The sequence below is a fragment of the Dendrobates tinctorius genome, unplaced genomic scaffold, assembly GCF_039654945.1.
Source record: "Dendrobates tinctorius isolate UK_male_01 unplaced genomic scaffold, ASM3965494v1 ptg000022l, whole genome shotgun sequence".
Lineage (NCBI taxonomy): Eukaryota > Metazoa > Chordata > Amphibia > Anura > Dendrobatidae > Dendrobates > Dendrobates tinctorius.
This window is the reverse complement of record NW_027361690.1, coordinates 2,651,047-2,664,991: the sequence shown is the minus strand read 5'-3', so window position 1 is coordinate 2,664,991 and position 13,945 is coordinate 2,651,047. Positions and strand designations below refer to the sequence as shown.

The 13,945-nt window shown below is 42.0% G+C and overlaps 1 protein-coding gene across 1 annotated transcript in view; it reads left to right on the top strand.

The window, feature by feature from the left end:
* The window catches only part of UNC13C (unc-13 homolog C), a 1,077,413-nt gene that overhangs the window by 1,028,956 nt on the left and 34,512 nt on the right, over positions 1-13,945 (top strand). The window lies entirely within an intron of this gene.

Sequence of the window (13,945 nt, the reverse complement as noted above, 5' to 3'; positions counted from 1 at the left end):
CACCCAGCACTCGCAGTGCATCATTGACACCGGGAACATTGGCCCACATGTCAGATTATGCCTTGCAGATCCTAAAAAGGGACCCCCGCATTGCCAAAATGATGAACGATGATGACTACTAGTTGGCCATCATCCTGGATCCATGCTATAAAGGCAAATTACAAAACATCATGCCACAGGAGAACCTTGACCTAATATTGGCTAATAAACAAGTAACTCTGGTAAATCGGTTGCTTGAGGCATTCCCAGCACACAGCAGCGGTGATGGTTCTCACACGAGCCGTACGGGCCGGGGGCAGCTTGGCAGAGGTGTTCATGGTGCACACAGCAGAAGTGGCATTGGAGACAGGCATTTCATGACAATGTTGTGGACTGATTTTTCACGGACCGCTCACACAACTGGTAATACTGCATCGATGGAAAGTGACAGGAGACAGCGATTGTCAACTATGGTTACAAACTACTTTTCCTCCCATATCGATGTTCTCCCACACAGGTCATTCCCCTTTGACTATTGGGCCGCTAAACTGGACACCTGGCCTGAATTGGCACAATATGCCTTACAGGAGCTCGCTTGCCAGCTGCAAGTGTGCTATCGGAAAGAGTCTTCAGTGCAGCTGGATCAATCCTGACAGAAAAAAGGACCCGCCTGTCAACCCAAAATGTGGATGATCTAACCTTCATTAAAATGAACCATGCATGGGTTTCCAAGGATTTTGTCCCACCTTCCCCTGATGACACATAGGGTGACAGAAAAATGGCTTGCTTTGGTCCACTTCTTCCTGGGACTTGACCTATTTTGCCTTTTGCATCAGCTGAATGTCCAACATCAACATATGCCACTTTCTAAAACTCCCTAACTGTGCTGCCCCCCCATGGCCGGGGTCACCACCTAGCGCACGACACCGTGCGAGTGCCGTTGCCCTGGAAAGGTGGGTAGGCCGACTCTTGGGCGCGGGCACTGGCACAGGGTCCCTCATAGTGCAATCAAATGTCTCTGACGGTGGTGGTGCACACCCGCCGTCAGACACACCGCCGTACTATGAGGGGCCCAGTGTCAGTACCAACGCCCACGAGTGGGCCCCCCTTGCTTGGGCAGGGCCCCAGCATTTGCAATCTTTACCTCTCCCTGCTCCTCCGCTGTGTAGTCTGGGCCGTCAAATCCATACTGTGCCTGACACCGTCTGAGCCTGCCTCCTGATGTATAGACATATATTTTGAATGTGTACGCTATCCATACATGTTATCCGGGGATACGGTACCCTTTCTCACCTTTGTGCAATCACGTGCAATCCATACTGGGCCTAACACCATCTGAGCCTGCCTCCTGATGTATAGACATATATTTTGAATGTGTACGCTATCCATACATGTTATCCTGGGATACGGTACCCTTTCTCACCTTTGTGCAATCACGTGCAAGCTATACTGGGCCTAATGCCGTCTGAGCCTGCCTCCTGATGTATAGACATATATTTTGAATGTGTACGCTATCCATACATGTTATCCTGGGATACGGTACCCTTTCTCACCTTTGTGCAATCACGTGTAATCCATACTGGGCGTGAGAACGGCTGGTGAGCTGTTAAGCAAGCTATAGCATCTGTGGTTTGCACACGTAAGTTTTTCATTTTTTCAGGAATGACGGTTAGGCCTAATTCCGGAACTGCGGTTGACCTGCACTTACTGGGAAATCATCGTTCGCGGGTAATAATTGTAATCAGTGATCCCCATCACTATCGTTGTTCAGCGGGTTATCTGCACCTGTAAGCGACAAACGCTGGCCTTTTCAGTGTAGCGCACATGCAGCCACGGACATGTAAGGGCATGACACACCAGTTATTGGCCAATCTCATGTGCCAGAGCCTCACGTGTCCCTCTAGTAAGCCGGACTCGGACCGCGGGGCATGACGGCGTCTCGTTTGTTAACGGAATTAAGCTTGCAATGTGTGCATCTGTTCTGTAGCTGGCATGGTTGAGGTTTCCCAGGTGGAGTCGAATTTAACCGTAGGCTCCACTCCTGGTGGTGCCCTTCTGGACATTCCTTTAAGGTTCAGCTTTGCAACCATACTGCCCACGTAAAACAAACACTTTGACTTCATGAACGCTGTTTGGAGGGTCATGACTCGTGGGAATAACACCGCCCAATCAGTTAACTTGCTAGAGAGATCCTTCGTTGCTCCCAAGCATGACATCACACTCCCTAGGAGGAAGGTAATGCCACTGTGGCGACCGTACTCCTGGGGGCGACACAAGTGCACTGATGCCCAGCCATTGCTCGATGAATCTGCTGGTACATTGACCCAAACCACTACATTCCCCTCGCACGCTACACGGCCTGAATCTGACCCTGATGAAACTCAGGTTACCCTTCCCATATACAGTTCCATCTTACACGGTGACAAAGAGGAAGCTGCAGATGAAAGTGCAGGTTCGGCCCACCTGCCATCAGACACACCACCGTACTATCAGGGACCCTGTGCCAGTGCCGTCGCCAATGAGTGGGCCCCCCCTGCTTGCTCAGGATCACAGCACTTGCAAGGTTGAAATACTGTGCAGTGAGATGGAAGATGGGGACGACGAGGAGTCCAGACTAGTACAGGGATTCCCTAGCGAGGAGACTTATTTGATTGTTTTCAATGTTGGGACAGCAATTTTTGGGGAGCACTATACTCTGGAGAATGATAGATGGGGCCCACCATACACTGGAACATTCCAAAGGTGGACATCAGACACTGGAGCAGCATTCACAGGGCCCACTATACACTAGAGCATTAGAAATGGGGCCCATTATGTTTGGAGCATTATTTGGGCCCATAAGACAGTGGAGCTTCATTCATGGGGACCAACATATACTGTAGCATTATGTGGAGCTCATCATATACTGTTTCAAACATTATATGGGACCAATGATTCTGTATGGAGAAATAGATGGGCCTCGTCATGAGATGTAAAAAGTGAAGTATTTTTCATTGTACTATACCGCTATTTCTCTGCCGTATCGGAGCATGATGAGTTGTGGTATGTGTTAAAGGGGCGCTCTTTCACCCAGGGCACATGAAAACCTGGAGCCAGCCCCACCCCCCCACAACTTTAGCCAAATAACCCCCATTTTTCAGTGCGTAACTTGTATTATGAAGTTAATTAAGGTTGACAAGCTTAAGTAAGAAGAATTGATGCTTTTGGCATTCAAATGGGCACTGTAGGTGTGTTTCCTGTCCTCTTCTCACTGCCGACTTTTATTCCCCATTGACTTACATTGGGTTTCGTGTTTCGGGACGACCCCGACTTTTTCCTATAATCGTCCGATCTTGCTCGACCCGACTTTTGGAAAAGTCGGGTTTCACGAAACGAAACTCGACCCTAAAAAACCAAAAGTCGCTCAGCTCTAGTTATTGGTATTGTTCAGTAAGATAGACATTAGTATTAACATTGGTGCATCCTTTACATTTACAGATGAGTCTGTGACCAGAGCAATAATTCATGTGTTCTCGCTCTTGCCGGTTGTAATGGAGCCATTTAATTTGGCTTCATAGCGAACAACCTAGAAAGAAATAGTGTTTAATATTAAGGGTCCACAATAATCAATTATTACAATGTTTCACAATGTAGTATAGTAGTCATAAAAACAGACAGACAGAAAGACCTTTGGTCGTATTGGATGGATACCATTGCATTGTCTACTGCACCCTTGGTTAAAAGTGTACTGCCATTTTTAAAGACAGGTCGCAGTAGACATTGGAACCCACTGTGATTTCATTAAAAGCATACTAAAAATAAAATGTAGTAGAAATGTTCTACGTTTCTCATTCTTTACCTGTTTTATTTTGATTCTTATTTTTTTTAAGACATATAAGGATTTTAATTTTTGTTAGAGAAGTTAGAGCTTTATTTTGAAAAAAGTTTTTATATGGTTTCTGCTCATAGATGCTAAGTTAGTTTCACTGTCTTTTTATATTATTAATTCCAAGATATTCCAAGTACTGCATGAAATGCTCTTCAAATGACAATTCTGTGCCATATGATGTCTGCCCCTATGCAGATACATTTATCACATTTTCAGCAGTACCAAGCAAATACCAAAACTATGACTATGAGCTTATTAACCTTTAACATAAGGATCCCAGAATGTAACATATGTTTTAAAATATATCCACACAAATCGGAAAAATCCACTGCAAATGTAGCTGCATATTTCAACGCAATTTAAATGGTCTTGATTACATTTATGTAATTTATGAATAAGCAAGCCAATTTTTTTTCCTGTTTAGCAGATACAATATGTCACAAATGTGCTCATACCAATTGTGACTTCTCTTCCCCTCCACTAACTTCAATGCTACAATTAACACCCCAGACAAATCTGATACTCTGTGGAACATTACAGTAAAACACTTTACCAGTGTAATATATTTGTCATTTAAATTACAGTATGTAATTTAGTACACTGTGTGTCAATTGTGAACAGTTCAGGATGGGCGACCTGCTTATTTTATGATTATACTGCATTTTATAGATATAATAACTTCCTATAAGCCGCACTTGAAAAAGCTAAAATACAAGAAAATTGCAGCAAAGTTTCCTTGACCTCATTCTGAGATTTGATGAATAAGTGGCTTGGGAAAATTGGGAGTATAAAAACAGAAGTTATTGCTGCTGGGTGTGAATCTGAGAGCTGGATGAGTTCTTTATTTACCATTGTTTTGTGCATTCTGTGCTATTACTAGTGTTATAGCTACTTACATGATTTAAAACCCTTTATTCCCTGTGGGCTGTGTGTTCTGTGTCCAATTAGGAAGAGAAGGAGTTCATTTTTCTCAGGTGTTTAAATTAGATAAAAGGACTCATTCTGAGCAATAATTGGCTTGAGAGGAAGTGGAGTTGAAAACAGGAGTTGCTGTTGGGTGTGAATATGTCGACTGGTTGAGTTCTTCCTTTAGCAGCGTTTTGTTTTGTGCTGTCTGTTATAACTAGTGTTAACTATTGACACAATTTAATTGTTTTCCTTGGGCTGTGCATCATATGAGCTTAATTAGGAACATTTTTGAGTTCAATGTTTTCTGGGGCCTTAATTAGACCAGGGGACTGAGCCTGGCTTCATCTCAAGCTTTATTAATAAGTTACTTGAGAAGAAGTAGAGTGAAAACAGGAGTTGAGAAAAATGAGTGCAAGGCCTGTAAGTTATTAATATTTCCCTACTTTTAATGTTCCTTACTATTCTTCTGTTTGTTTTTTATGGTTTGGAGGTTTCCGGAAGAAGACACTCTGCCATATGTATGCACAATTGAATCAGGAGTTTCAGGGCAAATACTATTGTGGAAGATGTGAGCATGTTTCCCATCTGTAATCTCATATTTGAGATCTGGGGAATCAAAATGCCACACTGAGGGCGATTAACAATCTTTAAAGGAGCATGCTGCTCACTGAGCAAGCAATTAGTGTGGTAGACATGGATGGTGGAGAGAGATTGCTCTTAATATGTCATATACCATATTTTTCTGACTATAAGATACATCGATACCCAAAAAGAAAAGAATAAGGCGCATCACAAAGGAGTAAATGCAATAAATTTTATTAAGCTCATATAGCATATACAAAGAGAAGAAACAAACAGGTGTGACCCCCACCCCATAGATACACACAAATATACATATGTATGGGCAGGAATGAAGAAAAACGCACTTACAATATAGATGCTAGATGTAACCCATTGTTATCAATAAGCAGTATAAGCGCAAGTTCGCAAACAGCGGTTGTAAGTCTCAAAAGAGTGAGGAAAAGAATTGGCCAAAAAAATATATATAAAGCTACAAAATGGTATATGCAATGTTGCAACTATGACCTCTCTCAAATTGAGATAAAACAACCACCATAACAGTGGGTTACAAAAAGTATGAAATAAAGTGCCATGTGCAGAAAAAATACATGATACATAATTATCTTCATTCTAAATAGCAGCAAGAGTTATAGTATATGTTACATAATAGCCATCCAAAGCACATGTATGTACTCAAAGTAGCTATAGAGGAATAGGTGCACACATATATAAAGCAATCAATATCCAATAAAATTGCACCCATCAATATAATTGCACCAATGCCCATGTATAAGGTGAAATCACCCATGACCGCATATTTAGCCGCTAATATGAAAACCCATGATCAAAAACCAGTAAATAGCAAACTGCCATGTGCATACCTGGGGTGGAAAAGTGCCCCGACGCGCGTTTCGCGTCAGCTTCCTCGGGGGGCAGTCCCCCGAGGAAGCTGATGCGAAACGCGCGTCGGGGCACTTTTCCACCCCAGGTATGCACATGGCAGTTTGCTATTTACTGGTTTTTGATCATGGGTTTTCATATTAGCGGCTAAATATGCGGTCATGGGTGATTTCACCTTATACATGGGCATTGGTGCAATTATATTGATGGGTGCAATTTTATTGGATATTGATTGCTTTATATATGTGTGCACCTATTCCTCTATAGCTACTTTGAGTACATACATGTGCTTTGGATGGCTATTATGTAACATATACTATAACTCTTGCTGCTATTTAGAATGAAGATAATTATGTATCATGTATTTTTTCTGCACATGGCACTTTATTTCATACTTTTTGTAACCCACTGTTATGGTGGTTGTTTTATCTCAATTTGAGAGAGGTCATAGTTGCAACATTGCATATACCATTTTGTAGCTTTATATATATTTTTTTGGCCAATTCTTTTCCTCACTCTTTTGAGACTTACAACCGCTGTTTGCGAACTTGCGCTTATACTGCTTATTGATAACAATGGGTTACATCTAGCATCTATATTGTAAGTGCGTTTTTCTTCATTCCTGCCCATACATATGTATATTTGTGTGTATCTATGGGGTGGGGGTCACACCTGTTTGTTTCTTCTCTTTGTATATGCTATATGAGCTTAATAAAATTTATTGCATTTACTCCTTTGTGATGCGCCTTATTCTTTTCTTTTTGGGTATCTATGTTGTTTAAGAAGGGCGAAATTTAGAGACCGTTTTTTGGACTTATAAGATACATCGGACCATAAGACGCACCTACGTTTTAGGGTAGGAAAATAGAAAAAAAAAGAAAAAAATGTGGTCAATTCTGTATTAATATCCCCCATCCTGGTATATACTGTATATGTTCTAATCCAGGTATACATGTCCCCCTCATCCCCATCCTGGTATGCATGGCCCCCCTCCCTGTCTCCCCATTTTGCTGTGCATGGCCTCATCCCCATCCTTGTATGCATGACCCCCATTAGAAAAACACAAAAAAAGACTATTCTACTTACCTTCCCTGTGCTCCTTCACAGCGTCCTGTTCTGATGCCAGCAGCTGATTTCAGCTTGTAAGCATTACTGTCATGCGCTGCTTACAAGCCGAGGTCAGCTGCTCGAGTACTCACTGCTCACCATGCCCAGGACTACAAGAGTGGAGAGCAGTGAATATTCATTTCACTTTAATAGTGGGCACAGTAGCCACATCCGCCGGCTGGGTGATAACATGTGCCTGCTGCTAAAGGGTATGAATATTCACTGCTCTCCACTCCCATGGGCATGAAGATCGCCCAGCGGCTGCAGGAACCGATGGCTGCGGTTAACATTGCCTGCTATTTATAAGAATGAATATTCACTGCTCTCCATGTGGGCCCATGGGAGTGAAGAGCAGTGAATATTCATTCCCTTTAGCAGGGGGCACACATGATTGCCCAGCCACAGGAACCTGGCAGCTGCTGTGCCCATTATTAAAGTGAAATGAATATTCACTGCTCCCAACGCCCATAGCCCCTCCCACCACTCAGCAGTGGCTTAAGTGCATGGAGGTGGGAACGAATATGGGCGTGGGGAGCAGTGAATATTCATTTCTCTTTAGCAGTAAGCACAGCTGTTAACCGCAGCAGCTGGTTCCTGCCTCCTGTGACCCAAAGCTCCACTACTGCTGCTCCCCCACCTCCCCATCCACAGCAGGTACACTATAAGACGCACCCCCCATTTTCCTCCAAATTTTAGTAGGAAAAAAGTGCATTTTATAGTCCGAAAAATATGGTAATACACTCACTAATATGCTACTTTTACTGGTTACACATATCTGTGGTCCAAGCGACACTAAATAAAATCAATGTGAACAAGGCCTTGGGGTCTGATGGGCTGCACCCAAAAGATCTAAAGGAACTCATCTCAGTTATTGCTGTGCCTCTTTACATTATTTTTTAAACAATGTAGTGACTGTTACTGTGCCAAGCTACTGGCTTAAAGCTGGAGTTAGCATAATATACATTGTGGGCTTGATGTTCAAGGCGCTTGTAAGGGCCAATAGGCTGGAGGATCGGAGAGGAAATAATATTACAAGTAACAGCCAGCACGATTTTAAGAAAGACAACATTTTTCAAACTAATTTGCTTTTTATGAAGAGGTGAGGAGAAGACTGGACAGCGGGATAACTGTTGATATAGTGTTTTTTAACTTTTTTACACTGACAAATGTGTATGAGTGTCTCCATACAGACACCTAATTAAGGTCTATAGCATTAATACGTGAGGCTAGTTTCACACTTGCTTTTTTTTGCAGCGCGTTTTTCCCGCAAAAAAACGCATTGAAAAAACGCATACATAAGCATACAACTGCTGCGTTTTTTTCAAGCATTTTTATGAGCATGCATTAAAAAAACGCAGCGTTTTTATGCGTTTGTATGCGTTTTTAGCGCGTTTTTACCGCGTTTGCGTTTTTTTCCAACATTTTTAGGTGGCCCCTCACACTACCCAAACCATGACTTTACTAACCCTAACCCTGACCCTAACCCTAACCCTGACCCTAACCCTAACCCTAACCCTGACCCTAACCCTTAACCAAATCATACTTAACCCTAACCCAAACCCTAAACCCTAACTAACCCTAACCCTGACCCTAACCCTAACCCTGACCCTAACCCTGACCCTAACCCTAACCCTAACCCTGACCCTAACCCTAACCCTAACCCTGACCCTAACCCTTAACAAAACCATACTTAACCCTAACCCTGACCCTAACCCTAACCCTAACCCTGACCCTAACCCTAACCCTAACCCTAACCCTGACCCTAACCCTTAACAAAACCATACTTAACCCTAATCCTGACCCTAACCATGACCCTAATCCTTAACAAAACCATACTTAACCCTAACCCTGACCCTAACCCTAACCCTGACCCTAACCCTAACCCTAACCCTGACCCTAACCCTAACCCTAACCCTAACCCTGACCCTAACCCTTAACAAAACCATACTTAACCCTAATCCTGACCCTAACCCTGACCCTAACCCTTAACCAAACCATACTAAACCCTAACCCTGACCCAAAACCCAACCCTAACCCTGACCCTGACCCTAACCCTAACCCTAAACCCCCTTAACTAACCCTAACTCTAACTCAAACCCCTAAATTCCATGGTTAAAAAAAAAAACGCATATGCAAAAAACGCTTACATGAGCATGCCAGTGCGCACATATGCGCATCCATAGGCTATAATGGCCATTTTTAGCGCAAAACGTGCGCATATGTGCGCATGCGCTTTTTTGCAGGGCCAAAAAATGCAACATGATGCGTCTGGAAAATCCAATCGCACACCCCAAAAAAACGCAGCGCATGAAAATCGCATACATGCGCTTACAAGCGCGCAGGTATGCGCACCCATGTTAAATATAGGGGAAAAAACGCATGCGCAGGTTAGCGTTTTTTTCCAGCGCTAAAAAACGCAAATGTGAAACCAGCCTTAGAGTTGTAATTGGATAGAAAACTGTCTCAAGGACCACACACAGATAGTTCTGGTGGATGACTGCTACTTTTAATGGTCTCTCGTTTTAAGTGGTGCATGCCAAGGTTCACTGCTGGCTCCATTATCATTCAATTAATTTATTAAACGGAATCTGTAACAAGGTTTTGCCCAAGTAATCTCAGAGCAATATAATAAAACAAAGACCCTGATTCCAGTGATGTGTCACTTTTTGGGCTGCTTTTTGCATTTTTGATAAAATCCGTTTTATCAGCAAGATATTATTATTAGAGGTCTAGTAAACCTGTTGCTATGTAGTCCTCCATATTCATGATGTTTGTATAACACCTCTCACTCTCCACCCATTGATTGTCAGCTTTCTTTCTAAGTACGGGTAGACATAGAAAACTTTGAATCAGTGGTGTGGTTGGGATTATACAAAGCTCAGCATTCAGAGAACCATTAAATCTGAAGCAGAAAAAGCAGTAATTGTATTAAAAAAATACAACATACAGCCTAGTTAGTGATACATCGCTGAAATCATGGTCCCTGCCCAGCATCATACTGCTCTCACATGGGATAGCAAAACCACATTGACAGATTTCCTTTACGGATTTGGAAGATTCTATTGATAGCGTTGTTTCTATTTTTGCAGATGACACAGAACTACATGTATTCTGTATGTAATAGAATTTTTTCCATGGAAAATGTTCATGATGTTAGATACTGAGTGTTTGCAAGAGTAATAAAAAGTCTTAATAGGAATTTGCAGCTGAAAATAACATATTTTTCATATCAGTTTTATGTTAAATGAATTAAAAAAAATTGTTTTTCATTTTCCATATTACTATTTATATATATTTTTTTAAATCGGACATCTTTTGAGCAAATATTTCGTTATTTGGTTCAGATTACGATGGCTGTATTTGCAATATTCACTGAACATAGCCGAAAGCCATTGGCGTCAAAGGGAGTACAGAAGAGCCAATATGTTCGGAAACGATCATCAAACATAAATTCGGCACAACTATTATTATTATTATTATTATTATGCATTTATATAGCGCCATTTATTCCATGGTGCTTTACATGTGAAAAGGGGAAATATAGACAAGTATAGTAAACATGTGTAAAACAAGGGACACACAAGTACATAAGGAGAGGGGACCCTGCCCGCGAGGGCTCACAGTCTACAGGGATGGGTAAGGATACAGTAGGAGAGGGTAGAGCAGGTCATGCTGTGGTTCAGTAGACCGAGGATCATTGCAGGCTGTAGGCTTGTCGGAACAGGTGGGTCTTCAGGTTCTTCTTGAAGGTTTCCGTTGATGGTGAGAGTCTGAAGTGTTGCGACAGGGAGTTCCAGAGTATGGGGGAAGCACGGGAGAAGTCTTGTATGTGGTTGTGGGAAAAAGAGATAAGGGGGAGTAGAGAAGGAGATCTTGAGATGATCGAAGGTTGCGTGCGGGTAGGTACCTAGAGACCATGTCACAGATGTATGGAGGAGACAGGTTGTGGATGGCTTTGAATGTCATGGTTAGGGTTTTGAATTGGAGCCTCTGGGCGATAGGAAACCAGTGAAGGGCCTGGCATAGGGGGGAGGCTGGGGAATAGCGGGGAGACAGGTGGATTAGTCAGGCAGCAGAGTGTAGGATGGACTGGAGCGGAGCCAGAGTGCTAGAGGGGAGGCCAGAGAGTAGAAGGTTGCAGTAGTCGAGGCGGGAGATAAGAGCATACACTAGTGTTTTTGTGGTTTCATGGTTGAGGAATGAGCGGATCCGGGAAATATTTTTGAGTTTGAGGTGGCAGGAGGAGGCGAGGGCTTGGATATGTGGTTTGAAAGAGAGCGCAGAGTCGAGGATCACCCGAGGCACCCCAATATGGTACAAATGTAGCACAAAAATGGCACATTCAGATTCGGTAATCATTTCCGAACATATTTGCTCATCTCTAGACATCTTGCTTATTACTAGACTCACACGTCCTGTTATTTTCAGAAGCCATAGGCAGCAATAAACTAATTGTCACTCATTAGGGCCGATTCATCAAAGATTCAAAAGTTGCAAATATTCTTTTTACAATGCAGATTTGAGTTAAAAATCTGTGACTTTTGGCATTTTCACACCAGTTTGGATCAGCCAAAATGGACGGACAGGGCACGTGCCCATCCCATTCATGCAACGTGGTGACATTTTTAAGAGATGCCACTCCAGTCTATTAAAAGAGTAGCATTTCTGAAGCAGAGCACAGAGGAACATGCCACTCAGAAGGGGAGCTGAATACATTTAGTGGTATGTGCCTCTTAATGAAAAAACAGTCCCATGGACTTTTAGAAAAGCATATTTCTGAGCATGCTTTGATCTGGCCAAAGGTCATAGAGGGGGGGTAAGATGTTCGCTTGTTGATATTGATGTTCAATTGTTTTATCTATAGTATACACAGGTGTTACTTTTCCTTTTCATCCGATTTGTGATGATAATAAACTGAAGGCTTTAAAGTCTTCTATATAGAATAGGAAGTAAGAGTCTAGTATTAAGCCTAGTGGCCAAGGTAAATATTGGCAAATAATAATATTTTTACGTAGCGCCAACATATGCCACATCACTTTACAATTTAAGATAAGTAAACATACTTTATTTTTAATGACTGCTAACATAAGGAACATAAATCACCAAAATAATAATCACAGGAAACACACCTTAGAGGTTGGTACACAAAATGAGAATGCTGGGTCTGGGGGAAAATGTGGGTAAATGGGTAGGTAACTGGCTTAGTGATAGAAAGCAGAGGGTGGTTACAAATGGTATATTCTCTAACTTGGACGCTGTGACCAGTGGGGTGCCACAGGGGTCGGTGTTGGGACCGATTCTCTTCAACATATTTATTTATGATCTGGTAGAAGGTTTACACAGTAAAAAATCAATATTTGCAGATGATACAAAACTATGTAAAGCAGTCAATGCAAAAGAAAATAGTATTCTGCTACAGATGGATCTGGAAAAGTTGGAAACTTGGGCCGAAAGGTGACAGATGCGGTTTAACAGTGATAAATGTAAGGTTATACACATGGGAAGAAGGAATCAATATCACCATTACACACTGAACGGTAAACCACTGGGTAAATCAGACATGGAGAAGGACTTGGGGATCCTAGTTAATGATAAACTTATCTGGAGCAGCCAGTGCCAGGCAGTGGCTGACAAGGCAAACAGGATCATGGGGTGCATTAAAAGAGGTCTGGATACACATGATGAGAGCATTATACTGCCTCTATACAAATCCCTGGTTAGACCGCACATGGAGTACTGTGTACAGTTTTGGGCACCGGTGCTCAGGAAGGATATAATGGAAATAGAGCAAGTACAAAGAAGCGCAACAAAATTAATAAAGGGGATGGGGGAACTACAATACCCAAAGAGATGAGCAAAATTAGGATCATTTAGTCCAGAAAAAAGACGACTGAGGAGCGATCTAATAGCCATGTATAAGTATATAAAGGGACAATGCAAATATCTCTCCGAGGATCTGTTTATACCAAGGAAGGTGATGGTCACAAGGGGGCATTCTCTGTGTCTGGAGGAGAGAAGGTTTTTCCACCAACATAGAAGAGGATTCTTTACTGTTAGGGTAGTGAGAATCTGAAGTTCCTTGCCTGAGGAGGTGATGATGGCGAACTCAGTCGAAGGGTTCAACAGAGGCCTGGATGTCTTCCTGGAGCGCAACAATATTGTATCTAACAGTGATTAGGTTCTTTAGAAGGACGTAGATATGGAGATTTATTCTGATAGAATATAGGCTGAACTGGATGGACAAATGTCTTTTTTCGACCTTGCTAACTATGTTACTATTTTAGTATGAACTATGAATACCACCTAAAAACCTAAAGGTGCATATAATCTCTTAGATGTGTAAACTTTATTGAATTTAACAATTTAAAAACAATGTAGGGTTAACAGAGGAACGCAATGTAGGACCACATTAACATAGTTATACCAGATATCAATAGGATTTAATCATACATTTTTTTTAATATAGGTAGTGATATGGAAAATAAAAAAAGAAAATGTATTTATTATTGTAACATGTAACCCATGTTTAACCAATATGTAATTTCCTTATGATATTTCCTTTAAGAATCTTGTCATTTGGTATTAAATAAATCAATTGAAAATACACTTGAAGTTAGTAGC